We start from the raw sequence: 27,065 nt of genomic DNA, 5'->3' as shown, positions 1-27,065 counted from the left end.
GGTTACTCCCATTAATCCATTCAGGAACTGGAATAAGCATGTATATAGTACCTAGTATGTGTCAAGCAGCATGCTAAACTCTTGACAAGTATCTCTTTTGTATTTATTTGTCGCCTGTCTAATGCAGAGCAGGTAGGTGGTACAGTGGATAGAGCTGCTGGGCCTGGAGTCAGGAAAACTCATCTTCCTGAATTCAAATCTGGCTTCAGACACTAGCTGGGTGATCCTGGGCAAGTCACTTAGCCCTCTTTGCCTCAGTTTCCTCATCTGTAAAATGAACTGGAGAAGGAAATGGCAAACCATTCCAGTATCTCTGCCAAGAAAACCCCAAATGGGGTCAAGAAGAGGTGGACACAACTGAAAGGAATGAACAACAATAACATTTAATACTCCCATCAGATTGTAAGCTCCCAAGGGCAGGCCTATCTTTTTGCGTCCCTAGCCCTTAGGGTGATGCCCGATATACAATAGGCACTTAACAAATGTTTAGTGATTGTCTCATTTGATTGTCACCACAAACATGAGTTAGGTGCTGTTATTATGCCCATTTTACAGTTGAGAAACTGAGGCAAACAGAGGTTGTGACTTTCCCAGGGTCACGTGACTAGCAAGTGTTTGAGGCTAAATTTGAACTCCTGACTCCAGGCACAGCATTCTATTGCTTCTGCCATCAGATGCCTCATTGATTCACCTATGAAAGGCCCTTTTTCATTTTACCTTGATCTAGCCTAACTTCAAACTAGGAAGTAAGTAAAAGGCTTTTTTATCCCACCAGAGAAAATATTTCATAATTTTTTTCAGTTTTACAAATAAGGATTTTTAAAAAAATATACCTATACAACTTCCTTATTTGTGCTATTAGTGCAACTTATTCCCAAGAATATTCCCTTCATCAGTTCTATTTGTTTCTCTATCTGTTCCCATTGCTCTTCAAAATACAATACTCTAGCTGGTTTATTACAAATCTGGAATTTCTTATACCTTGCTTTGCTATGGTGATGTAGCAAAGCAGTAAGAGGAAGAGAAACTCCCCGTATGGCACATAAAGCCTTTGCCAGTGTGGCCCCAGCTTTCAGGCTGATGACACATTCATCTTTCTCATTTACTTTACCCAGGGAACCTGTGGGCTCGAGGCTACATGTGGCCCTCTAGGTCCTCAAGTATGGCCTTGACACATTTCCCACCCCTGCTACACCCTGGCCCAGCTGGCCCTCTCTATGATATCTCTTCTCCTTTCTGATAAGCAGGCCAGACCTGACTCAGATAGTTCAAACTGCATGATATGAAATGAGATGCCTGGGGAACACTCCACAATTCGCAAATGGAAGCATATTTAGCCATACCATGGAAAGGATGCCCACCTCTCCAGAGAACCCACTGCCTCTCAATTCAGCCTATTTCACTTTTGGATATCTCCGTTAAGAAGTGTTCCCTGATATCAGGCTCAAATGGGATTCTCTGCAACTTCCATTCATTGTCCTGATTTCTCCCTCTGGGGCCAAACCTCATCCTTCCTGTAGAGGAGAATCTTTCAGATACCTGCACCCAGCTTTCCTGTCCTCCCAAACCTTCCTTCTCTAGATAAATATCCTAGATTTTCATATGATGAGAACTTTAGGCTCTTCGCCCTCTTAGATGGATGGTCTCCATTTTTATTAGGATTCTTTTTAAAGTGAAGCACTCAATAGAATACTCCAAATGTATATGACCAGGTAAGGGTACAGAAGGACCCTTCATATTCCTGGAACATATGCTTTTCTTAATGTAACATAAGATTGTATTTGTTTCCTGGTTGCCTCATCATGATGCTGACTCATAGTGAATTTGTAGTCCATTAAACCCCTAGATATTTTTTTCAGATAAATTGTTTTCTAACCATAATTTGCCCATCTTCTTCTTGTCAAACTGATTTTTTTTAATCCAGGTGCAAGACTGGATCTCTATTAAATTTCATCCTGTTAGATTCATCCCAATGTTCAGCTGTCACCATTCTTTTATCAAGTCAAAAAGGCCCAGTTTACAAACTGGAATAGCTATTTGTTAATTTACAGCAGGAAATATGTATATATGTATGTAAATGCATATATATATGTATGTGTGTGTGTATATATATATATGTATATTTATACACTCACATACATACACAGAGAAGACTGGAATACTCAATTTCACATTCCCTTCTTGCTATCAAGATCAATAACAGGAAAGTTTAGCAAGCATAAAATATCTGACCAAAACAACCCTGCTGAATATCTATAAGGAATACTTTCATCCAGCTATGAGTTACTTTTCTCAACTATAGAGCCATATCTGCTAGATTACTCTTCCTAATGTATAGGATCAATTGCATCACTGATCAAAAACTTCCAACATTCTATTATCTAATGAATAAAGTACACATTTCTGATTCAAGTATTCTGGGTTCTCTACAATCTAACTCACTTTCCAGCTTTTTCTCATGTAAATCAATGTTCCACCTAAGAGTATAAAGCAACTATTGATTATCTTCTAAATATGATTGTTCCCTTTCATACTTGTGAGTCTTTGCTCACAATGTTCCTTATAACCTGGAAAGTCCTCCCTCTCTGCCTACTGATAGTCTACCAACTCAAATGCCCTCTCCTCCATGAAGCCTTCCTTGATTCTCCCAGCTCATAGCACTTGGTAATCATTTTATGGACTAATCCAATTCTAATTTATATTTCATGTAACTTTTATCTCTAGAGGACCATCTTGTCTTAGTGAGACATGGTTAACATGAATCAGTTCACTCTGGATTAACTCATAATGTGGAATTTTAAACATGCAAAAACTGAGGATCAGCTTGGATTTTCATCAGGTAGGGACCTCTCCCATGCTTCCAAATCACTAGCAAAAATTTCCATTTCATTGAGTCAAAGAAAAAATGGACACCAATGGCTTTTGCAGAGAGGATGACTGCGATCAAAGTAAGAGGTCCACTATAGATGGTTGCAGACTGAGTTCCAGAAGGAAGAGATGGTACAGTACTTGAAGGGCCTTCTCCTGTAGGCTTTTTTTGACCTCTTTCTTTAGAGTAAGTACTGACATCAAGATATCTTTGAAATACTAACAGTTATAATAGGATCATAGGACATCAGAGCTGGAAGAAACTGTCCATGTGCTACCTACTCCAATAAATTAATGTACTTGTGTATCCATTTTTTCAATCAAAGAAACAGTCGAAAGAAGTGAAATGACTTGCCCAGAGTCATACAAGGCAACCCTGATTATCATTTCCCCCCTCTCCTCTGTGCCATGATAACACCATAGCTACTAAATACAAGTCAGGAGTTTGATTTTCTATCTCCATTCCCAGAAATATTGATAGGTTTTCTTCTTTTTCCTCCTGCATTCGCTCCCTGAAAATTGCAGGGATTATCTAGTGCAAACTTCTTATTGTACAGCTGAGAAGACTGACTCCCAGAGAAATGAAATGCCTTGTTCTAGGTCACATACTACAATCCTGAACAGCTAGGGGTTGGTAGGGTTTTTTTCCTCTGCTGAGCCACACCAACTTCATAGCAATTGTGTGGGATGACTCAGGTCCCTACATAAATCAATCACTCAGAGGCCTCTCAAAGTGATGACAGAAAAGAGATTTATTTGATTCTCGAGAATCTGGACAATCCTACATCAGTTCACCTGGAGTAGGAAAGCCGAAGACAAAGAAAAGGCAGTGATTTATATAGACTCTAACGCAAGTCCCTTCCCCACCACTGACCATTATCCTCATTAGCTGAGAATATGATCTTACATTCTAGACACGAAATCTAACCAATCCCTTTTGAAATGAAGACATTGAAGAATTAGGTAAACTTTATCCAGTCATTGAGACCCTAATGTACTACATAGTTTATATCCTTATATGGAATTATTCTGTTCTAAAAATATAGTAACCTTGAACCTCTTAGTCTTACCTCACCCCTGGGAAAAGAATTACAATCTGAGAAGTCTTCACTAAACCTATCCCACTCACTACTGAACAGAAGCCAGCAACTTGGTTTTCCATCTCTAGTCCCAGAAATCTTAGGGACTTCTATTCTATGCCCACCCTACTTGCAGTCCCTCAAATCTTCAGGATCTCTTGGCAGATGTTCATCTGGAGCTCTCTGCTTTCTCTCCAGGGCAATCCAAAGTTCCTCTCCAGGCCCAGGCACTAAGCTATGTGATTCAGTGATATGAAACCAAAGGGAACTGAACCCCTCATGAGTATCAACAAGTATTTATTGAACACCTATGTTGTGTAGGATACCCAGAGGAAAGGATGCAGGGGACTGATGGGTCCTTTCTGTGGACCTTTTATACTGGAGGGAGGGATTCTCAATGCCTTCCCCTCTTATTTTGTTCCTTCCCCTTCTTCTCTTCAGCCTTAATTCTTCCTAGTCTATCCCTTTCTTCTTCCCCTCCCCTTTCCAGCCCTAGTGAAGGGGAGGACTAGATTTGATTATGCACACAAGTCCTGAAACCTTAATCCCTTCCTAATCTCCTTTTATTCATGCTCCATTGGAGCCAGGAGGAGACGGGGAAGCAGGTAGCTCTTGGATTTCTTCCAGGCATGGTTCTTAGGAGTCATTATTGCACAGGCATAGATCCACCCTTAATCAGGCTAGTTAAGAGGTAACAGAAGGAGGCCTGGAAGAGGTCAAGGCAGCTCAGGTCAGCCCCCTGAATGACATCGTGGCACTGGGAGGGTGAAGAGGCCCTTTGTGGCTCTGTGTGCTTGACCATGTCTGTGTGCCTGTATGTGACTTTGTGTAGGTTGCTTCCTGAAGGTCTAGAGCTATACTGAATGCTTGTTGAATGAAAGTGTCTGGGTGACTTTCCAGTTGTGTGAGCTTGACTACAACCTTCCCCAGGGATAGAAAATTGGGGTAATTTATCTATCTCCTTTGGAGACCCTACCCCAATTAACCATGTTGCAATGGGATCTTTTAATAACTGACTCTAGAGGAAGAGGTAGCAGTCAGCCAATGCTAAAAATAAACAAAACCTTAATGAAACTTAAGTCTTTCCTGTCCCCTGTCCACTCTGTATGTTCTCCACCCCCCCCCCCCACTCAGCAAAGGGGTAGTATCCTTTCTTTTTTCCTTTCATAAACACCCCACCTGATTCCATGTTGCCCTTTTGTGACTTATTTGCCCCATCAAGGCTACCTGTAACTAGATATCAAATATGCCAATTTTTCCAGAGTGGGAAGTGAGGGTAGAGAAGGAGCAGACAAAAATTTAAGCTACATTCTGTTTCTTTGTGAAGACAGCCCTCCATATATTTGTATTAATGTATTCATGGATGAGGGTAGGGAAGAGATCGTGTTCATAAATATATGGTATGTCCAACTGTGACATTGTATATGAATCTATGACAATTATGTGGATATATTTCCCTAAGATTGTGTACTTGCAACCTTAAGGCTAAAATGACCATATGACTGGATCCCTTCTAAGTTCTGGAGGGCAAGGCTTGTGTTGGGCATATTTTGCACAAATAACCCTTGGGTTCTGGAAATTTCATTCAATTCAGCTCAACCATTTTTTTGCTAAGTACCTACTATATGAAAGGGATTGAGCTAGCTGCTAGAGATAAAAAGATAAAATGAGACATAGCCTCTACCCTTAAGCTTAACATCTGATGGGGAAGGGACATAAGCCAACACAATGCAGGAGTTTTCATTTTGGGTTTCTTTCAGTGTGTAGCACAGTATCTGGCACAGAGTAGGTACTTAATAAATGTTCAGTAATTAATTGATTGGTCAATTTCAGGAGGTGACGGGTACATTCTTTATGCTTCCATTTTGTTCTCTGGTTCTAAGAGATCTGGGCAGTTTTCTTCTATGATTTCTTGAAATTATATCTAGGTTATTTTTTGGTTATAGCTTTCAGGTAAGCCAAAGATTCTTAAATTCTCTCTCCTTGATCTGTTTTCCAGGCAGGTTATTTTTGCTATGAAATACCTTATATTTTCTTCAATTTTTTTTTCAGTCATTTGTCTTTTAATGCTTTTTGTCTCGAAGAGTCATTAGCTTCTTGATTCCTTTAATTTTCAAGAAGTTTGTTTCTTGGACAAGGTTTTGTACCTCTCTGACAAGTTAATTCCCTTTCTAATTCTTTCTTCCATGGCTCTCATTTCTTTTCCAATTTTTCTGCCTCTAGTGCTCTCATTTATTAAAGTATTTAGACACTTAAAATATTTATTTTCTTTCATGAATTCTAGTTGAACTTGCATGTAAGCTGTATTTTACTTTGAAGCTCTGCTCATAGATGTTTTGAAGTAATTCCCTTCCTCTGGGTTTATCTTAAGTGTCTTTTACAAATAGTTTTTTTATAGTTGGATACTTTTTTTTTGCTGGCTCATTTTTCCAAACTTCTTGAGTCTTATGTTAGGGTCAGGGTCTGCATTATTCCAAGATCTCAGAAATAGCTGCAAGTCTTCCAAAATAGTCTGATCCAGGGATTGCTGTTCCCTTGTTTTGGTCTCTGCAAGTTCTCTTGGGTTTGACTCTGTATCAGTAAGCATCCCGATATACACAGGGGAGCCTACTATCACAGGTTCTTAAATCTGCATTTATAAAAAGGCAACTTTTGAGGGGTCAACAATCACTTTAATTACATTCAACATGCAGAAAAATATAAGCAGAGAGGTAAAGACCAACAGATAGGGCTCTTACTGCCTAAATCAAAACAATATTGTCATACAATTTACATACATCCCTGGATCAAGAGAGCCTTTACATCTGAGCAGTCAGGGATCTGTACATAGGGCCACTCAGAGTCGAGCAGGTAATCACAAGATTCTTCTCATAAGTAATCCCCCAAAGTAAAATACTAACGTCTCAGCATATATAAGGAAGACTCAGCTCCTGATTGGCTCAGAGTCAGCAGGCACAAAACCCACATGACTCAGCACAGCTGTGAACCATCAGGGCTCAAAGGGCACTGAACCTTCAGGGGCTCACAATCTAGCTTGAGCTGGAAAACAACTCCAAACAAATCCCACCCCACTTGCTGATACAGGCTCTGAGCAATAGGCTTATGGAGTTTCTCCTTTTGGAGTTTCAGTAGACTGCCTCTGGACTCAGCCCCTGTTAATCAGCTGGAAAGCTCTGCTGGTCCGGAGGGACTGTACTATAGGTTCTCATTTGATTTGTGATTCCTGCCCTCGTTATTCTGTCATAGACTTATATCTAGGCTGGAGTCTGGAACTACAACTCTGCTGTATTCCTGGGATCTGAGTCACACAGAGGCTTCATACTTTTAGGTCCTACAACCACTCTTTACCCTGGAATTCCATCATTAGGTGCAGGTCCCCTCTGTACGCTTTGAATTGGTGACTTGGAATTGAGTAGCGAACAATAGAACTTCCAGTTGGAACCTATTCCTGAGCTATGCACAAGTTTAATCCCCTCTCTGTTGGATCTGGGACCTCTTCTTGTCCTGGTGCATAGCCTCTTCCTATGCTGGAATGTTCCATATAGTGAGCTCCTGGACAAATCCCATTTCTGATGTCTGACCTCTTTCTGGCTCCCTGTGCTGACATGGGCTGGAAAAATGACTTACTGTGATTTCCCCCCCCTGGATTTCCCAATCTGGATTTGGTCTGGTATGTTCTCTAGATCTCTTTGGAGGAGTTTTGTTGGTTTTTTTTTAGGGGAACTCATTGTATTTCTACCTCCTACTCCATCTTCTTTGCTCTGCTCTCAAACATCTTTGTCCAGCCTGGTTAGCTACAAACCTGTGCAACCGCTAAACCTCAAAATGAAGGACTTATCTACTAGATATAAAGAAATTACAGATGATTTCACAAAATAAGAAGTCAAAGTTAAAAACTCCATAATTAACATCAAGGGATTTTCCTAATTAGAATTTTCATCAATCTCACTCAACTCCACAGGTCCTATACGTATAAAATTTACAAAAGTAAAATCCCTGACTTATTACTGGGGTCCTTAGAGAAGAATCCTCTTCATCAGTGACTATACTTGAATTTCATCTCCCTCACACTGATTCTGAAAGAAGAAATAGGCACTGATTCTGTTCAGATACTTGAGAGAAAGGAGGAAAGAGGATGGAAGAATAGGGCAGGGCTGCAAATGTGCCAACATATGTGTGTTCAGAGCCACAGGCTAGAAGGAGGCAATGTCAGATTGGATGGAAATGGGACTGGAAGAGCAATCAGGGCTAACCCTTTCCCTCTGGAATTTCCTCAAAGCAGGGTCCTGACCTGGAGGTACCATATCCCTCCAAATATGAGGAGTCTGAGACTTCTCAGAAGCCTAATCCCCAGCCAAAGAGGGGAGAAGCCAAAGAATAATGACAGAGAATACAAATACAAAACAAAAAGGCTAAAATATCAAGTGACAAAACCCCACTAACAGCCTATTGTAGAAGCAGATAAACCAAGAAGATCCTCAGAATCTTTCAACTTTTCAACTTTCTTTTGTGTGATATCTTCTCCATTAGGCTGTAAGATCCTCAAGGGTAGGAGTTGTGTTTTGTTGTTGTTGTTTTTTTTTGTATTTGTATCCCCAGTACAGATTATTGGCTGATCTTAAATCCAAGAGGAAGAATGAATAAACCTTAAAAGAGAAACCAAAGCATATTAAACAAATAGTTTAATATGAAAGAAAATGGATTATGACTGTCTAATGAAAGAAAGAACCCTGTGGATTCCTCAGAGATCACAAAACAACAGAAAGAATATCCAGGATGATTCAAAAGAGAAATAAAATTCATAGAAAAAAAATTTATGCTTACTGTTGGTTTTATATTTTTTTTTTGAAATGCAATAACTCAGGAGGGTGGTTTTTTCTCCTAGGTTCTCGATTAGGATGAGCTACTACATGTGGGTGGCCCTTACTTTTGGCTATGGTGTAAAGTGGTGATGTTTTTCATAGGAAAAGTTATCTGAGAGACATAAATTATATATCATATACTCTGCTCAGGTGTGTTTTTTTCTTTAAAATCATAATTCTTCCTCAAAACAGGGACCAGAATTAAACAATACTATACTGAAAAATGAGTAGAGCAAAATTTAAAGAAATATAAACAACTAAGTACAATTAAATACTTTTCTTGCTAAGTTATTTAAGTGTTATAAGTATGTAATTTACTAAATTATTGCTTATTCCTTGCTTTTCCCTGAAGGCTTGCAACTTGCCCTGAATTTGAACACAATACATCTAGTCAACAGCTCTTCAAGGAAACACACACATTTTTGCCCTAGACGATTTAGACCTTTTTTTTTCTTTGACACTTAGGTTTGTCACAAACCCTTAGAGATAGTTCTTACAGTCATTAACTCCCTTAGTAAGAGAAATGTTTGCCTACAACTTAGGGGAAAGAAAAGGCCCCATTTCTTCCCCTTCTCCATTCCTGGCTTTCAGCTCCATGTTTTTTTTGTTTTTGTCTTTGTTTTTTTGTCTTGTGGCAAAACTGAGAAAGACAGAAAAGGGTATGATGCTACTTGTTTGCTTGAAGCGTGGCAAACCGGCTTTCCCCCAGCAAGGGAATTTAACAGCCATTTAGCTAGTTTGTTCTGACTTTAGCCACTGCCTCCTCACCTCCCATATTTGCCTTGCATTTTGGAACAATTGGTCCCCTTATCAACTGTCATCCAAAAGAGCAGCTTGCTCTAGATATAGACAATTCTTTGAGTGAACCTGGACCATAACATAGTTATTCAGCATAACATTTAATAAGCACACATTTTTTGTTTCTAATTTAATGAAAAACAGCATAGTAAGTTTATACATCTTTGAGGAAGATTTCAACAGAGACCCTGAGATAGGGCCATGGTATTGTTGACCTGAAAACTTGATGAAGAAAAGGCAACAGGCTAAATGCATACATTTTATGATTTTATTAATTAATTGATCAATTCCCTATTAAAGAAAACAGTAACATAATGCATTATGGAGCCAGAAATGTTCTGGCTACCCAGTGCAGAAATCTTCTGGCTTATATACATTTTGCTGTGAGAAAGGAACTCTCCCAGTTGAACAAATCATAAATTTAGTAAGACAAGACAATTAACAAAGTAACGTTGGTCAGGCCTTGCGATTCCAGCTGGGTAAACATATGTCTCGGTGACAAGGAAAGAAATCCCACCACTAGTGAGTGGCAGGCTTCCTGCCTTAAACAGATAACTGACATAGGAAAAGGCTAAACAAAGTTCAATAGAAATTACGACCTAAGATGTCTATATTTTCTTTACCATTAATATGCCATAACATAGTATATGTCTATAGATAATAAGATACAAAGGAAAGCCTCATTATTCAAGATATAGTGTCTTAGGTTAAAGGTCTCCTGAAGGAGTGTAGAGTCGGCCTTGGCTGGCTTTTGCTGACGTAGGAAGAGGCACTCTCTGAGTTTGCTTCAGAGAGAACAAAGAGATTATTCTAAAATTTTATATTAAACATTATCAGTATACTACAAAAAAGTGATGTTTTCCCTTGATAATATTTAATATCATTTTTGGACTTTAATAAGGGCCAGAGTCTGAATTAATCAATCAGAAGAAGAGCCTGGACCTAACAGTCTCTTTGTTCTCTGAAGTAAACTTAGAGAATACCCCTTTTTATGTCAACAAGGCCAGATGGAGTTGACTTAGCATACTTTATGAGACCTTTAACCCAAGATACTACCTTGAATAATGGGACTTTATTTTTAATCTTGTGGACATAATATGTGACATAACATATACTATGTTATGACATATTAGTGAAAGAAAAGCAGATGTTCTGAGTTGTAATTTCAATCAACACCTTGTCGACTCTCTTATTGTATGTTCAACCTATCCAATTAAAAAATTCCTTTCTCATGTTATAGTTAATCACTCATGGAGAACATAAATCTGAAGGACATAGACAACCTTGGATTGTCCTAAATAGATTTAAACCTGGTCATTCTTGTAATAGTCAGTCAGAAGTTTTTCTGGTTCCATGATCAAGTAACTGCTAGCTTTAAGGGAATAAACAATATGCATTTAGCCTGTTTGCCTTTTTTAATCAAACTTTCAGGTCAGATGGTTATGGTGCTGTGACTTGGATTGGAACTGATGGACTAGGATGGAACAGCTCCCCACTTTGACAAAGCCAAAGACTTAGGAGCCTCAGGATTCATTTTTCCTGAAGTCTTAAACCTTGATGGTGTCAGGTAAGTCCTCCTATTCCCAGCTTCCAAAGGACTCCCACTAGTTTGGTTGAAGTCCAAAATTTCCCTTTTAAGCTAGCTCAGGGGGCAGAGATCAAGTCTGTGGTCAAAAGTTCCATATAGATCCCCTGTACTGATCGATCTCAGGAAAAATTCACACAAGTATTGCTAGCACTAGTATCAATCAACTAAAGATAGTCCAAAATTATGTTGGCCTCCTTAGGGCTCTTTTGAACCCATCAAAGTTACTTTATCTTAAAAATCAAATTAAGTCTAAAGAGCAACAAAACATCTAGCCAGCAGTGGGAATGTTTCATCTTGGACTTGCTGAAATGGCTGAGGGAGAACAAAAGGGAGGAGCCTCTCCCCTTAAGGCTCCCAAAGTGGCTTCAGCACCAGCCCAGTACTGGCTAAATCCCTCTATCCCAAGGGTCCCTCCCTTTCACTCTCTCTACCTTATTTCTCACCTCCTTCTTTCCTCCTGCTTCCCTCAAAGGCTTCAATCTGGGAAAGATGACTGCACCTAGCCATTTTACCTCCTCCCTCCTTGCCCTCCCCTACCTTCCTTAATCCTGAGGAGTATAAATTTGTTCTGGCTCCATTGCCTCCTCTTTCCTCCCCTTCCCCATTTTCCCTTAAGCTCTCTGGTCTTGAGGAGGACAATTACAATCCACCTACAGGCTAGAGGCCTGAACCTATTCCCATAGGGTCTGTTTCTTCAAGATAGGCAGAAATTTCAGGGCACCAAGGCTTCCCACGGCCCATGACCGTAGGGGTGCTCTGAGCAAAGGTTGCAGGATCCACCCTTATTCTGTCAGGTCTTTAATCCATGTAATCTCCTTTCCTCAGAATAATAATAGCCAATTCGTGATGGGGATTTCTAACAAGGTTCTGATTTTCTCCCTCTCTGTGTTGTTCATTGTGAGCTCTGTTTGCATTTGTCCTGTTGTTAATTGCCAGTTTGTCTGTCAGTGTACGTCTCTGTCTGTATCATGTGTGCTGTGAGCGAGTCTGTTATCTTGTAAGATTTTAAATGCTGGCAGCCAGAGACTTTTAAGGGCCGCAGCTAGGGAAACAAACAAACAAAACTTTAAGACTTTCCCTTGTTGTTCCGGTCTGGCCAACCTGGAATTACAAAGGAAAGTTAGATCATTTTAGCTAAAATCATCTTAGCAGATTTTGTAGGTTATGAGATGAATCATTAAAAAGTTTGGAAATTGATCATTTGGAATTATTAGAAACGAACTCCTAAGATTGTGGGTAACTAGAACCTCACCTTGCTAAAACACTCCCTCCCAATTCTGATCACTTAGCACTCTCCACTCCCTCCCAGAGTTAAGATAGTATCTCTGAATGGAGATTTTTAACATCCACAAGGGTTCATGTTAACCCCTGTCATCCCAGATCTAATTACAGAGAGGATAATGTAGGAGAAGTGTAGGGGCAGCAATTTGCAGACTGGCAATGATTCTAACAGTCCTGTGCCCTTGGGCACCTTGTAGCCCACACTTCTAGGCAAAGCTTGGAAATGTCACTTAGGTCCTATACATTCTGCCCACCCTGTACCAGCAGCTGAAACTGCCCCAGGCTTAGTATATTCTGCAGCTGCTGGGGAAGGGATAGGTAGATGGATCAGGCCTGTAGCAAACATTCACTAAGCCCTGCATACAAGAATCATCACCACTGGGACACCAGCCTCTCTGCTCTTGGTAAACTTCATATTTCTCTTTTCCAATTGAAAAAATTTATTTTATCTCTGTTCGACCCATTTCCTGATTTGTAAAAGGAAAAATAATAATGGTTGTTATGGGATCAAAATGATGTAATGATTGTAAAATGCTTAACATAATGACTGGCATATGCTACATACAATATTATCATTATCTCTCTCTAATGTAACTGTTAATTTTGAAGTGGTTTTAATTACCAAAAGTAATTGGTAACAATTACTGTATTTACAATTTTTACAATTACTGTATTTACAATTTACAATTACAATAATTTCTGGAAATGCAAATGATATCATCTGAATTTATTGTTATTTCTGAAGTTGTATTTCTGAATTTCTCTTAGATTTGTGAAATTTGAGAGACCACTGTGAGGTAGGAATGTTGTTAAGGCAATTTTAATTTGGATCTTGTTGCATATGAATTGGGCTTTTAAAAGGATGTGATGAAATTAGATAATCTGATATTTATTATGATAGCAGATTTTTCCATTTGAAATTTTGGCTATTATGAGAATATTTGGTGGTATAAAGTTAGAGTTTCCACATGTTATGCAAGATGATTTAGAAATGCATTGACCCAAAGTTCTTATAAAACTCTGTGCAAAAGTTTCTGTGTTGTAGAATTCCTGTTGAGCAAATGAGAATCTCTTTAAAAAATTGGGGTATGATTTTCAAACCTGTTTCATCTAAGGATGTATTTACATATGTTCATTTGAAGGTTTATGGACTATCCATGTGAAATGCCAGAATGTACTTAATTCTAGTGATATATTTAAAGAAAAATTGTTATTGTGATAAGGCTAAATTAATTGGATATGTCATTCTTGACATACAGAAACTAAATCTCTTTTCCATTACAAACACCTTTTTGACTAAGAAACTTTTTGATATCTAGGAAGTCTGTAATAACTAAGAATTTAGTTTTGTTATAATACTTTGTGAATTTGTATTATTTTATACCAACTTAGTTTTAATGAATTCCAGTTTTAAAGGTTTATATTTTGCTTTAAGGAGGAAGAAAGAGATATCTATCATTTTAAAAGTTTCCAACTAATTTTCTTCATAAAAGTTTAGTGAACATCAGAATACATTTTAAATTGTTTTTAAAGTAAGGGAAATACTTTTAGAAGACGTGTGAAAAATCTTGTGTGATTGTTTGAAGGCCTGCTAAATTTTTAGTTCAAGATAATTTATTGCTAAATTAATGTAATGAGCATTAAAGCAGAAGAGATCTTGCTGTTTTGATCTGAATTTGTTGTCATTCTATGGCCTAAGCATGACTTAAAAATTGTGTTTGAATTTATCTTATGTAAAGTACTTAATATCTTATTCTTTGAGAGTAAGTATAATTAGGGAAGAATAGCAAATTTGTAAAACAAAAACATAAAAATCCATAAGGTTAGCAATTAACTTCCTTTGTGTAAGCTGGAATGAGATTCAAGTACAGTTATGCTAGTAAAAAGTAATAATTTAGGAGCTATCTTGTCTTATGGTTAAAATACAGAGGAAAGTGGGATAATCTAAAGAATAGGATTAAGAGATTTAGAAAGATAAATAAGGTTTTGATTCAAAATATGGAAGGCAGACAATAAGGTTTGGGAGTTAATGGGGGTTATCCTTCTTGTACCTAGATAGCTGTTCTGCATACTTCTGTGTCAGTTTCAGATGGCTTAAGTATATTTAGAGAGGGTGAGGAAGTATTTTAAGAAGACAGGAAAAATTATGTAACTTGATTTGATAATTAATAGCTCAAGCAAATTTGAGATGATCCTATCTGAAGGATATCAGCCAATATTTATTTGCTATTTAAGACTGGGACTGCAATTCACTATGGTTTGAAGCTCTAATTACAGGAATAGTTGTCTAAGTTATCATAAAGCCAACTGGCATGTGCTGCAGGCTTAGAATGGTGGATGCCTGGAAAGGTTTTGAAGATGACCTTGGACATGGCCTAGGTAGGATCCTCCTAACTCTATTTCCCAAACATGCCATTTCCTTTCTGAAGAAGGAAATTCCCCACCTGATTACTCTTAAGTCTTGCTTTCATCAGAGAGTGATTACATGATTGGCTGTCTGATAATGCCTCATTCCTGGACTCAAACAGAATAAAGAAAATCCTTTTCTTGTCTGAAGATATATGATGTTGTCTCTCTTTTTCTTTTATACAAAATCTCTGTAAGTACAGTACCAAGTCTATTAAATAATAAATAGAAATTGGAACATCTCTGAGTTATTATAATGGGATGCAGGAATGAATAGCTTACAACTTTAACCTATATTCCTGGCCAAATAAATAAATATAATATAGAGATAACATCCTCCAAAGGAAGAAATGATTAGACCAAGTAATAAGATAAACATTTAAAGTGACAGATGTCTAATTAAATAGGATAGTAAATTTTGAGGAAAAGCAACAGGATCAGACTGGTTCCTCTAAGAATTATATATAGATGTATATGATTGCCTTCTAGAATTTATCATGTTTTGGTAATAAGATCTCAAATTTGGATTTTTGCACAAAAATTATATAAGATAGTGGTAAAAGTTAGTGAAATTATTTCTTCTTTATTAAAATATCTGTCCAATAATTTTAAAAGGCAGATGAATTCATTTTATGTTTGGACTCTCACATTTTAACAGATTCTTATTCCAGGTACAGGATTTAGGTAGAGAGAAACAGCAAATAATATAAACTGAAATTTGCTGAAGTTTCAAAAATGGAGAACCAATTTTAAGAGATTTTACTAATTTATATTGTCAGAAGCATCTGGGAAATTTCTAGATCTGAACCAGAGAAGCAGAACTCCTTTTTTGAACTGTCCCAAGAATAAAACCTATTGTCAAAGCAACAATATCCTGGCATCAGATAACTACAGGAGACATCTGGGATTCAAAAAGTGATGTTTAAATGGACAGTAAGAATGGATTCCTGGGATACAAGGAACTTAATGTTAGTTAACATTGGTAATTGCATTGCTTTGTATGGTTCATGTTTAAGTTTTCTTCTTTATCTTGGTGACATGTAAATCTCCCTTCTCAAAACTAGTCTATTGTGAGTCATCTAAGTTTAATCTCTGCCTAACTTAATGTAAAAATGCAGTTTTGTGAACTGTGAGATAAACTTCATTGTGCTGTTTGAAGCTATCCCTGTGTGTCTGGGAAACTGAACTATTTCTATGTGCCTTTACCCATGTTAACTATGTTGTACTGTTTCCTCTCAATTTTCAAATCACATGTTTTCTGGGAGACCCTGTCAGGTCTTTCTGTATAGAGTCTTGGATCCATCTGTCATATTCACTGCCCCTGCTCCTGAGTGGACCTTGCCCTCCAATTTCGAAAGGGCCTGAAGAAGACGATATCAGACAGAGACAGCTTTCCCAAGAGTCCAGACCAGACCTGTATGAAGGACAGCTCCCTCTCTACCCAAGTCCCTTGCATACCCAGGACTGGTTGTTTAGAAGTTTTTCCATACCTTTGTTGGTCTTCAGTTTGCCTTTGACCAAAACAAGGGAATGATAATATTTAATATAATTTTTGGACTTTTAATAAGTGCCAGAGCCTGAATTAATCAATCAGAAGAAGAGCTTGGACCTAAGACATCTCTTTGTTCTCTGAAGTAAACTTAGAGAATACCCCTTTTTATGTCAACAAGGCCAGATGGGGTTGACTTTACATACTTTATGAGACCCTTAACCCAAGATACTATCTTGAATAATGGGATTTTTTTTTTTGATCTTGTGGACATATACTATGTTATGACATATTAGTGATAAAGAAAATGTGGATGGAGTTGTGATTTCACTCAACACCTTGTCCATTCTCTTATCTTATTGTATTTACAACCTATCCAATTAAGAAATTCTTTTCTCATGTATAGTTAATCACTCATGAAGACCATAAATCTGAAGGACACAGACAACCTTGGATTGTCCTAAACAGATTTAAACCTGGTCATTCTTGTATTAGTCAGAAGTTTTCCTGGCTCCATGATCATGTAACTGCTAGCTTTAAGGGAATAAACAATATGCATTTAGCCTGTTTGCCTTTTTTAACCAAACTTTCAGGTCAACACCCTAAAATGTTGACAAAGTTGGTCTCAGGACCTGATTGGCCCCTGCCTCCCTTGATGAATCATCCCCATCACCTAAAAGCATAAAAATCCCACCTGCATGTAATGGGAGCCCTTCTAACATGTTTGGAGTCACCATATCCTGCCCTGCTGATCCGACATTTTTCCATATGGAAATAAGAGTGGGGGAGGAGGAGGACACAGCTATAGAAGCTTGTGATGGGATTGTATCTCTGTTGCATATCCTTCCTATGTTAGGACAAAGTAAACCTTTTACTTCTGTTCAATGACTTCCAAGTATCTCATTTCTTCTCAAGATAAAGACTCATCTCAAACCTGAACAACCATGGTGCTAGCACTAGGCACGCCCCTAAGAGAGTGATTGCTGGGAACCTGAGATAACGAACATATCGTCCAGACCACTCATCATCATGACCATGACCTTGGTCATCACGATCACTACATTTACATAGCAGTTTAATATATGCAAAGCACTTTGCAAATATTATTTCATTTGATCCTTGTGTTAGAGACAAACTTGGCTCATGAAAAGGTATCAAGGAAAATTTATAGAATGGAGTTCAGAGGAGGGAGGGCCTTCTACATTCATTCCTTTGAATGAACAGGTGGGCTCCAGCATGGCTACTGGAAGACAACAAGGTCAGAATAAGGCAAACTTCTTATAGTATTCTGAACTTTGGATCTTCAGGGCCACCATCCCCTGGCCGGGTGACTTTATGTTATCTTCTCTGACAGGCTTTCCCTCAAACAGCTCGTTGAGCCTGCCAATTAGTTTCTGACCTTTACCTGACTATTCTAGGTCAAGACTGTGGAAATAGAACTTCCTTGTTTCCTACACTTGCAACAACCCAGTCTGGTAGGGGCTGTTATTATTCCCATTTTACAGATAAGGAAGCTGTGGCAAACTTAAGTTAACTGACTTGCCCAGGGTCACATAGCCAGAAAGCACCTGAGGTCACATTTGAACTCAGGTCTACTTGACTCTGAATCCAGCATTTTATCCACTAGACCACATAACTGTCACTAAACTTAAGCACTGCTGAGATTTTACTGAAATTGCAAGTTCGTTTTGTTAAAAGGTTTAAACCAAAGGTTTAAAGGTTGAATCAGCAACCCAAAAGTTATGAATTAACAGTCTGTGCTACAGGAAGAACAGTCTAATAGAAATATGACTAGCTATGCCACCCCATGTAAAACCTCAGCTTAGGGTAGGAAACAAGACTCACTGGACAGTTGTTCCTTTCTTTTAGTCTGAGGCCTTGATGGGTTTAGAGGGGTTAATATGAAAAGACCTTCCTTGTTATTTTAGCTGTGGGTCTGATGGCTTGTCCAAAGCTAAAGAATGTGTTTGCCCTTTCAGGACTAGGCAAATAGCTCTTGTTTAATTTAGTCCCTACCAGCATTTATAAGCATATGCATGCTCTACATTGTACATTGTACCATTTCTGCCCCATGTGGTGCTAATACTCTGAAGAAGAGCAATAGTGGCCTTCGGAGGAGAGACTTCTTAAGTTGGGAAGCCTGAGGTTGAGAGCTCTCCAGCTGAGGGCAATCTTGTTTGTTTTCCTGCTTGATTAGCTCTGAGCCTGGCTGCTGGGAATAGTAGGAGCCTTGGGTTCAAGATCTGTCTCACATACTGACTATCTCTGTGATCGTGGGCAAGTCAACCCATAACAGTTTTATGATTTGTAAAATGGGGATAATAATACTTGCACTATCTTCTTTATTAGGTTGTTGCTAGGAAAGCACTTTTCAAATATAAAAGAGTTTTCTAACTAGGAGTTGATAACTATTGTTGTTCAAGTCAAATATGATTCAGCACTGTATTCTTTTCTTCATGGATCTGTAGCTAGGGAACTGAGATGGTGTCAGTGACTGTATGAATGGGAGAGAGGAGAAAAGAAAAGAAAGAAAAGACCTCAAATTGAGGCTGGAGGGAAGAATCAGAAATATCCTAGACCTTAGGCAATAACTTTTGCAAATGGGTGTTCAGAAAGGCACTGGAAAAAGAAGATAAGTATGACTGGTAATTTCAGGTCTTCCTAACATTTGAACATGTGGCTGTCACTTTCAGACACAACTGGGGATACTGGTTACCTGGAGACACAAGATGTATAAGATGTGATGAAGCAGACCTATGATGCTTTGAATTCTTTGAGTCTTGCTAAGTTTGATATTCTACATCCTGGGGAAGGCAGAATTTTAGAAAAAGTAGAGGTAGTGTTTCTGCTCTATGTCTCATCTAGTCTCTGAATTGGTAACAGTGGGGAAAGATAGATCTGATAGATTGAGGTTGATAAGAGAGTCTTACTGAAAATTTTTAACTCATATCCATTTAGGAGTTAAGAAAATCTATGTGAAGGTCCCAAGAGTGTGAATGAAAAGGGAGCAGAGTTTGGTTAGGGGAGAGCAGTAGAGAGGAGATGCTGTAAGACAGATAAACACAGCACACTTGAGGGCTGGTGCTAGCACAGGTTCACTCTTGATTTGGTCAGACAGGAAAGATGCTAAAAAGGGATTAATAATCTTACTTTATTCTAGTCTAGTTCTCTCAGAAGAGGTTGCTAATAGTGAGAGCACAAACTCCTATAGCATTCCCTAATCACCCTTCTCACAGGGTGAGAAGCGGGGGCAACTACCCCTACGTCTCAATGGGGTCAATCGAGACAGGCACAGCTTGTGCTTCCCCTAAATTCCCTCAAGCCTCAATGGGGGCCAGTTGAGGCAAAGACGGATTCCCCCCCAGCTTTGATGGGGACCTATCAAGGCAAGAACAGCATTCCAGCTTTTTCATTCAACCCTAAGGTTCCCCCCAAGCCTCAGTGGGGGCTAGTTGAGGCACATACAGCATTTGTGCATTCAACCCTAAGGGTTCCCCATTCATTATCTAGTGACCACCTGTTTTATAGGCCAACAGACAAAGAAGGCATATTGCCAGCAATAGCCTCACAAGTTTACATCACCTCATCCCTGTATCTCACTGCGCAGCTGCAGTGGATGTTAATGTTATTTACCATTATATAACTATGCACAAATGTTGTGATGTTTTGAACCATAACTGTGGGAACTCATATTTAAAACTTGAGAACTGTTGATTGTTATGGCTATGGATCCTGGGAAACTGAACTCTGAGAAATAATAACAAAATTTTACTTTACACACACTAAAATCCACCTAATTTACACTAAAATTCACCTTACATACAGATGCTAAAAGTGGAAATGGAAAGAACTAGATTAGCATGAACTCTTGGAAACCAAGGTGTCGAGGTGGATGTGTTGATTCAAGTGCAGAAAAGAAGGGACACTTCTTTTTCTCTTACTCTCATACCAGTCATGGCCTGGGTTGAACAATGGTTTCTGCAGCACAAGGAAGAAAGACAGCAGGTATTTGTTGGATGTAAGCCTTGGCATAATAGAACCACAAATCAGGAATTTTTGTTGACTTTGCTTCCAACAGACAGGTTGGGAGCACGCCCAGACGTATTCTGTAGGCTAGTAAAGGTTTTCTGAACATGGAAAGACCATCAGGGTCTGGTGAAAAGAGGTAACCATGGCGAGCTCACACGAATGATTATCTTTTTCCCTCTTCCTGTGAGACTATCAATTCAGACCAGGAACTTAGCCAACAAACATCTTGGATCAAGTACCCATGTATTTACAATTCTAGTTACCATGGAGAAACACAGAAAAAAATAACAATATTATCTTTACCGTAAAAAAGCTGGAAATCTTATGATTTACCAGCAAGAATTTCAATTCATGAAACATATTAACACCTACTATTTGCAAGGCACTGATCTAAGTACATACCAGACATACAAAGACAAAAAGGAAACAGTTGGGGCAAGAGGCTTCCACTTTGCTGGCAGGTCTAGGTAGGGGTGGGGAACCCACAGCTTCGAAGCCATATGTGGCCCACATGTGGCTCTCTAGGTCCTCAAGTGCACCTCTTTCACTGAGTCCAAATCCTGTTTAGGGCATGGAGACAAGTACAGAGATAAGTGCATAGAAGGTAATTTGAGAAGGGAGAAATTTTATATTTGCAACTGGGATTGGCATTTACTACCAGGAGAAGCAGGGCATATGTCAAAGGAGGTGGCAACTGAGGTGACCTTTGAAAGAAAATTAGGATTTTGGATGAGTGAGTGGCACCTGTGCATGTACACATTTTAATCTAGTCAAGTGGGAAGCCTGCTCAATTTTATGTCTTCACTACCTGTGTGACTTGGGCAAATCACTTAATTTCTACTCTCCCAGCCCTTCTTATTATATATCTCTATATATCTATATATCACTCCTATGAGCCTACTTTTACATAATTCTCATTTAGCAGCCCCCCCCATTCATGGGTTCTTAACCGATTTTATGTCACAGACCTCTCTGGCAGTCTTTTAAAGCCTATGGATATCTTCTCAGAATAATGTTTTTAAATGCATAAAAGAAACTACATATAGGATTGTGATGGAAACTAATTATACTCAAATACAATTATTAAAATATTAAGAAAACAATCTCAGGGACCTTGGGTTAAGAATGCTGTAAATAATACTGGCTGCTTCTTCTTCTATGTATGGAATTTGTGGTTACAAAGCCTTTTCAGGAGGATTCTGAGGAACAGCAATTAGATGCGGATTTCCCAGTGGGACAAGATGAGGCAAGTTCTCTAATCCTAAACCATAAATAGTCTGTGGGATATAACCCGTGTCCCCATGACAGACAGATAGTTTGGTGAGGACTAATAATAGAGGCTCTAGGACACATGACAGGGCTTCTCTCATCCTCTCTTCAGGTGAAGTAGCTGATATAGAGAAGCTTAAATACCAAGAGATATTAGTTTCAAAGTACAAGGACCCAATGTCCCCTGAAACTTTAGCCTTGTCTTGACTCTGAAAAACCATCCAGAAAATGACAAGAGATGATAGCACGCAAAGAAACAGCCTTTCCCCTGCCCAGAACATGGAAAGAGAAGTCAGCCCTAATGACTCAACGACTCAACGCAACGAGTGCCCCTTCCCCTTCCCTAAGGGTGGGTGATGCTTTGCCCAGAAACAATACTTGAGAAAACCAAATAGAGGTAAAACGGTGAACACACTTTCCCTTGCCAGGAGCTTTCCCCAAAAGCAAGCCATCAAGAAACAGTAGCATATGCACAAGGGTGAGCACTCATTCCCTTTACCTGAGTATAAACACCACTTTACCCAAAAGTAGGTTTTGAAAAAGCACCAGTTGGTGCAGAGTAGTGAAAACCTCCTTTCTTGCCTCAAGTATGAAAGATGCTTTTGGGAGAAGTGAGCTCTGGTGATGCTGCACAATGAGCAACAGAAATTTTCTGGTTTTGAGGGTAATACATGCTTCCAACAGAAGTAAGCTCTGGTGATTGTTCTATACATAATGGGAAGCAGCCACTTCACCACCCTGAGTGCAAGAAAGGTTTTTGTTTTTTGCAAAAGCGGGTCTTGGTGCTCTGGTGACCCACTGTTAGGTGTATACTGAAGAGTATTCCTTAGAGTGCTCAGAGTATGGGCACCACTTGATTCAAAAGTAGGAACTGAAGAAGTACCAGTGTGTACACAGTGATGTGTGGTCATTACTCTGATAGGCACCACCACTTTGACCAGAAATGGGATATAAAGATGCATCAGTATGAACAAAATCGTGGGTGGTCCTTCCATTCCCCTGAATCCCAAGCTTCTCTTCATCCAAATATGTCACCTAAAGAAGCATCAGCACATTCACAGAAGAGAGCATCCATTTCCTCATCAGCAATGGTTGGGACCAGCCACTCAGCAATATAGCCAATGGTTGTATCAGCTTCAAATTGATCAAGTTGATCAATCTACAGACCACTGGACTTGTAGAACACAGGTTCTCCCTGAAAAGTCCTTTTCAGGATATACTCTTCACTATGGCACCATCTAATTCCTCTTCACAGATCCAAATTTACCTATCATGTGTTCCATTCTCTAAGGACCCTTGCTAGATAAGAGATTGAAAAAGAACATTGTTCCACTGGAGTATACTCAGTAAAGGAAGACAAGGACAGTGGGGGAACTGAAGACTGTGGCTGGACTGGCTGAAAGAAATGAGAATGTTTAGTCTGGAGAAGTTTTAGGGAGGAATTACAGCTCTCTTCCACTACCTGAAGTGCTACTACTAAGAAGTGTATTCTGCTTGCCCCAGAAGGCCTGAATTAGTGCAAGTGATAAAAGTTTCAAAGAGGGAAATTTTAGCTCAATGTAAAGGTGAAACTGCTGAACAATTAGATGTGTCTAGCAGTAGAGGAGGTACCTTAGTACACAGTGGTTATCTCCTCACTGGATGTCTTCTGGCAGAAGTGTAGAGAAACACATCTGTTGGGGAGCTCTCTTTGGGTTGGACTGGTTGGTCTCTGAAGCCCCTTCCAACTCTGAGATTCTGTATACTATTTCTGCTAAGGTCTGATAATGGTTCACTAAGAGAACATCTCTGATTTTAAACAGAAGGCTTCAATTCTTTAACACAAGAACGGAAAAACTTTTGGAGAGCTTCTCCAGTCATCATTTATTTGCCCTGATAATGTTTAATATAAAATTTTGGAATAATCTCTTTGTTCTCTCTGAAGCAAACTCAGAGAGTGCCTCTTCCTACGTCAGCAAAAGCCAGCCAAGGCTGACTCTACATTCCTTAAGGAGACCTTTAACCTAAGACACTATCTTGAATAATGGGACGTTTTCCATATCTTAATATTTGTAGACCTACACTATGTTATGGCATGTTAATGGTAAAGAAAACACAGACATCTTAGGTCGTAATTTCTATTGAACTTTGTTTACCCTTTCCTATGTCAGTTATCTGTTTAGGGCAGGAAGCCTACCACTTACTAGTGGTGGGATTTCCAAGACATATGTTTACCCAGCTTGGAATCCCAAGGCCTGACCAACATTACTTTGTTAATTGTCTTGTCTTACTAAATTTATGATTTGTTCAACTAGGAGAGTTCCTTTCTCACGGCAAAATGTATATAAGCCAGAAGATTTCTGCACTGGGTAGCCAGAACATTTCTGGCTCCATAATGCATTATGTTACTGTTTTCTTTAATAGGGAATTGATTAATTAATTAAATCATAAAATGTATGCATTTAGCCATGTTGCCTTTTCTTGGTAAGTTTTCAGGTCAACAGCCCAAAGGGTGGGACATGCCAGAGGTCAGATCAGCCACCCATAGGTTTGTAATCTCTCCAAGAAACTGATGAAGTATGAGGTAGTCTGGTGAAGCTCAGGGAAGGGAAAGGTATGCAAAAAGGAAGGTTTCTTCCATCTGCAAAAATTCTTTTTCGATATAGAAGACCCCAAAGTGTCATTAGTAAACACCTTGGAAGTCATTAGTTAACAGCAAACTAAGACACTAGTGGAAGGAATTCCAGGAGGCAGGAAAAGGGTGCAAACAGAGGAGTGGGAGGGAGGATTCTTGAAGGAAGGGATTTTTGTTTTTGGCTTTTCTTGGTCTCCCTGGCCCTTAGCACAGTGCCTGCCACATAGCAGGCAGGTTATGGATTCTGGTCGATTTGACTTGACATGGCTGGAGAAGGCAGAGGGCATCGGATGCACTAAGGTCTCCGCATATGTTCGGCCCCCGCAGGAGGGGTGGGGAGGGGGAAGCTGCTTTGGGGGCTGATCGCGGTCAGACAAGACACCTTCGGTACTCCGGGCCTAAGGACAAAGACCCAAACATCCGGGTGCGGAGCGTCCAGCCCATGGCAACAGCTCCGTTCTAGACGCTACCGTCTGCTCCGCCACCGGAAGTGATAACCAGAATCGTTGGGCTTCCTGTGGTGTGCTCCGTCCCCTGCCGAGGGATGCCTCCGCCTCTCCTTCCTCGAAGCTTTGCGCTGCCATCCCAGATCTGACTCCGGGAATCGCTCTAGCCGGAGGAGGACTACGCTACCTCACGGGACTACATCTCCCAGGATACACTGCACTTATCCGTCGAAGCCTTTCCGGTGGTTACAGAAAGGTTCTGTCTCGGTAGGCAGCGCTTTTCCTTGAAGCGAAGGGTGAATTTAGACGGCAATGGACGTCGGGAATTGTAGTCCTTGCAAGATTCCCTTCCCTCCGGCTATTTTAAATCTAGACACTGGCCCCAGGTCCTCGGGCCCCTGGCCGGGAGGAGAGACTCATTAAAACGAGAAAAGGAGTTTTGACTTGGCTTACCGCCCGCAGAAACTGGATAAGAAGCGACAAAGAGTAAGCTGGAAGAAACCCGGGCAAACGAGGGTCAGCGGTCAGTGGTGGCCAGGGGCGAGTTGCTCCCTGGGTTTGTGAGCCTCCGTTTTCTAGTAAAGCGAGGCGCTGACGAGGACGAGGTCTGGCAGTTTCTGAAATCCATGACGAAATGTCAGACTCGTAGGACGCCTCATGTAACCCGGAATCCGCGCTCCGGCGCCCCTGGCACGCGGGAGGCCTCCGCAGGCCCCGGTACTCCCCGAGGGCGGCCACGAAGCCCTTTTCAGATAGCTCTGATTGTGGCCCAGACTTCCCTTGCCTGGGTCAGAGCTCTGGGTGTAGCTTCCTCGGCTCTCCCACGCGTGGCCAGGTCTGGTTTTGCCCTCCGGGGCCAAGCGACTCTGGAGCTGTTCAAATACTGGAATACGATTTCCCGAAGTCTTCTCAGTCAATAAGCACTCTATGAAAAGCTAGGCTTGGGGCCTGTGCTAAGTGTGGGCAATGCAAATACCTACAAAAAGCCCTTACCCTCAGGGAGCTCAGGTACGCGAGGATGGGGTGAGACAATGCGTGAAAAGCCAAAATAAGAAACATGAAAGAGAGGGAAGCTAATGGGGCACAGTAGAGAAAGTCAGGAGTGATGGAGACGATGACTGGCTCTGATGCCCTCTTTAAATGGGTGTTTGGGGAGAAAACATACTGAGCGAGAGGCATAAAGGTAGAGGGTACTTTTGATGAGGTTTAGGAGTGCCAGGACCCCGAAATACCTACACATCGGGGCCTGCTCCAGTGAATTGGTCAGGAGCTTTCTTAAAGCCAAAGAAAACAAAGCTTATTAAAGATTCGCACCTTAGGTTGGCTCTTAAGGAGCCTAAGCATTTGTAACAGGGGGCCAGATAGAATCTCAGCTAGACAGGATCTGAGCTGGATTGAATCTGAGCGCCTTCACGGAGGCGAGGTGGAACTTAAATGCAGACAAAGACTCAGGGAAGCATCCAGGTGTTGCCAGATAGTCTCAGGGTCCTAGCGATGGTCTTCATAGATCAACCCTAGGGAGGATCCTGATGGGAGTGGCCTGTGGTCCACACAATCCACAACTGGGCAACTAGCACTTCAAGAGAATGCTAAGTAGCTGGGAATATCAAAAGGATGCTAGGGTCAAAGGAAGAGATTGCTAAACGGTGATGAGATAGGGAGTATCCAGGCTGAGAGAAATGGAAGGGGAATCCAAGGATCCTCCCCACCCTAGGCCAGACTTTCCAGGGCCCTGCAGACAAATGGGACAAAAGTCCTCCTGATCTGAGGGGAAAAGGTCTTGGCTTGGGCTTGTACCCCATCACTTTGATGTATGAATTCCGGGGTGGGAGCAAGCTTCTAGGATGAAATGTCTGGAGAGAAATAGCCAGGAGTTGAGCCCGGAAAAGCATGAGCATTCTCATTTCAAAGATGTTTAATCCTCAGGTAAGCATAAATAAGTTAACAACGGTCACATTTTTAATCTGAATTTTGTTGTTATTAGAGTTGTCTTCATTTACGTAGTTACAGTAAATTTGCGTATTGTCCTTTGGCTTCTGCTTTGTTAACTGTGCAAATGTTTTCCTTCATTTCTTTGAATTCTTCACATTCCTCATATCTCTTGGCTCAGTAATATTCAGTTACATTCATGTACCATCATGTGTTCAGACCTCTCACTATCATTAGGTATGAAGTTTATTTCCAATTTTTAAATTTTGCTATTAACAATAGTGCTCTCGAGGTGGTGGTAGTTAGGGCGTCCATCAGTGTTATATAATGTCAGTTTTTTTTCCAAGGTAGCAATCGATTTTGCTGATTTTTTTCTCTTTTTTCTTTTTTTTAAAAAAATTCTTTAT

General features: G+C 40.1%; 1 long non-coding RNA gene across 1 annotated transcript in view; it reads right to left on the bottom strand.

The window, feature by feature from the left end:
* Positions 1–5,987: 5,987 nt before the first annotated feature.
* The window catches only part of LOC140533072 (uncharacterized), a 41,940-nt gene continuing 20,862 nt past the window's right edge, over positions 5,988–27,065 (bottom strand). The window contains exon 3 of the long non-coding RNA XR_011976786.1: positions 5,988–20,960. This is a non-coding gene — a long non-coding RNA (uncharacterized lncRNA). The remainder of the gene's footprint in view (positions 20,961–27,065) is intronic.

Source organism: Notamacropus eugenii, chromosome 3 (genome assembly GCF_028372415.1).
Source record: "Notamacropus eugenii isolate mMacEug1 chromosome 3, mMacEug1.pri_v2, whole genome shotgun sequence".
NCBI classification, from domain to species: Eukaryota; Metazoa; Chordata; class Mammalia; order Diprotodontia; family Macropodidae; genus Notamacropus; species Notamacropus eugenii.
This window is presented reverse-complemented; position numbering and strand designations above follow the sequence as displayed.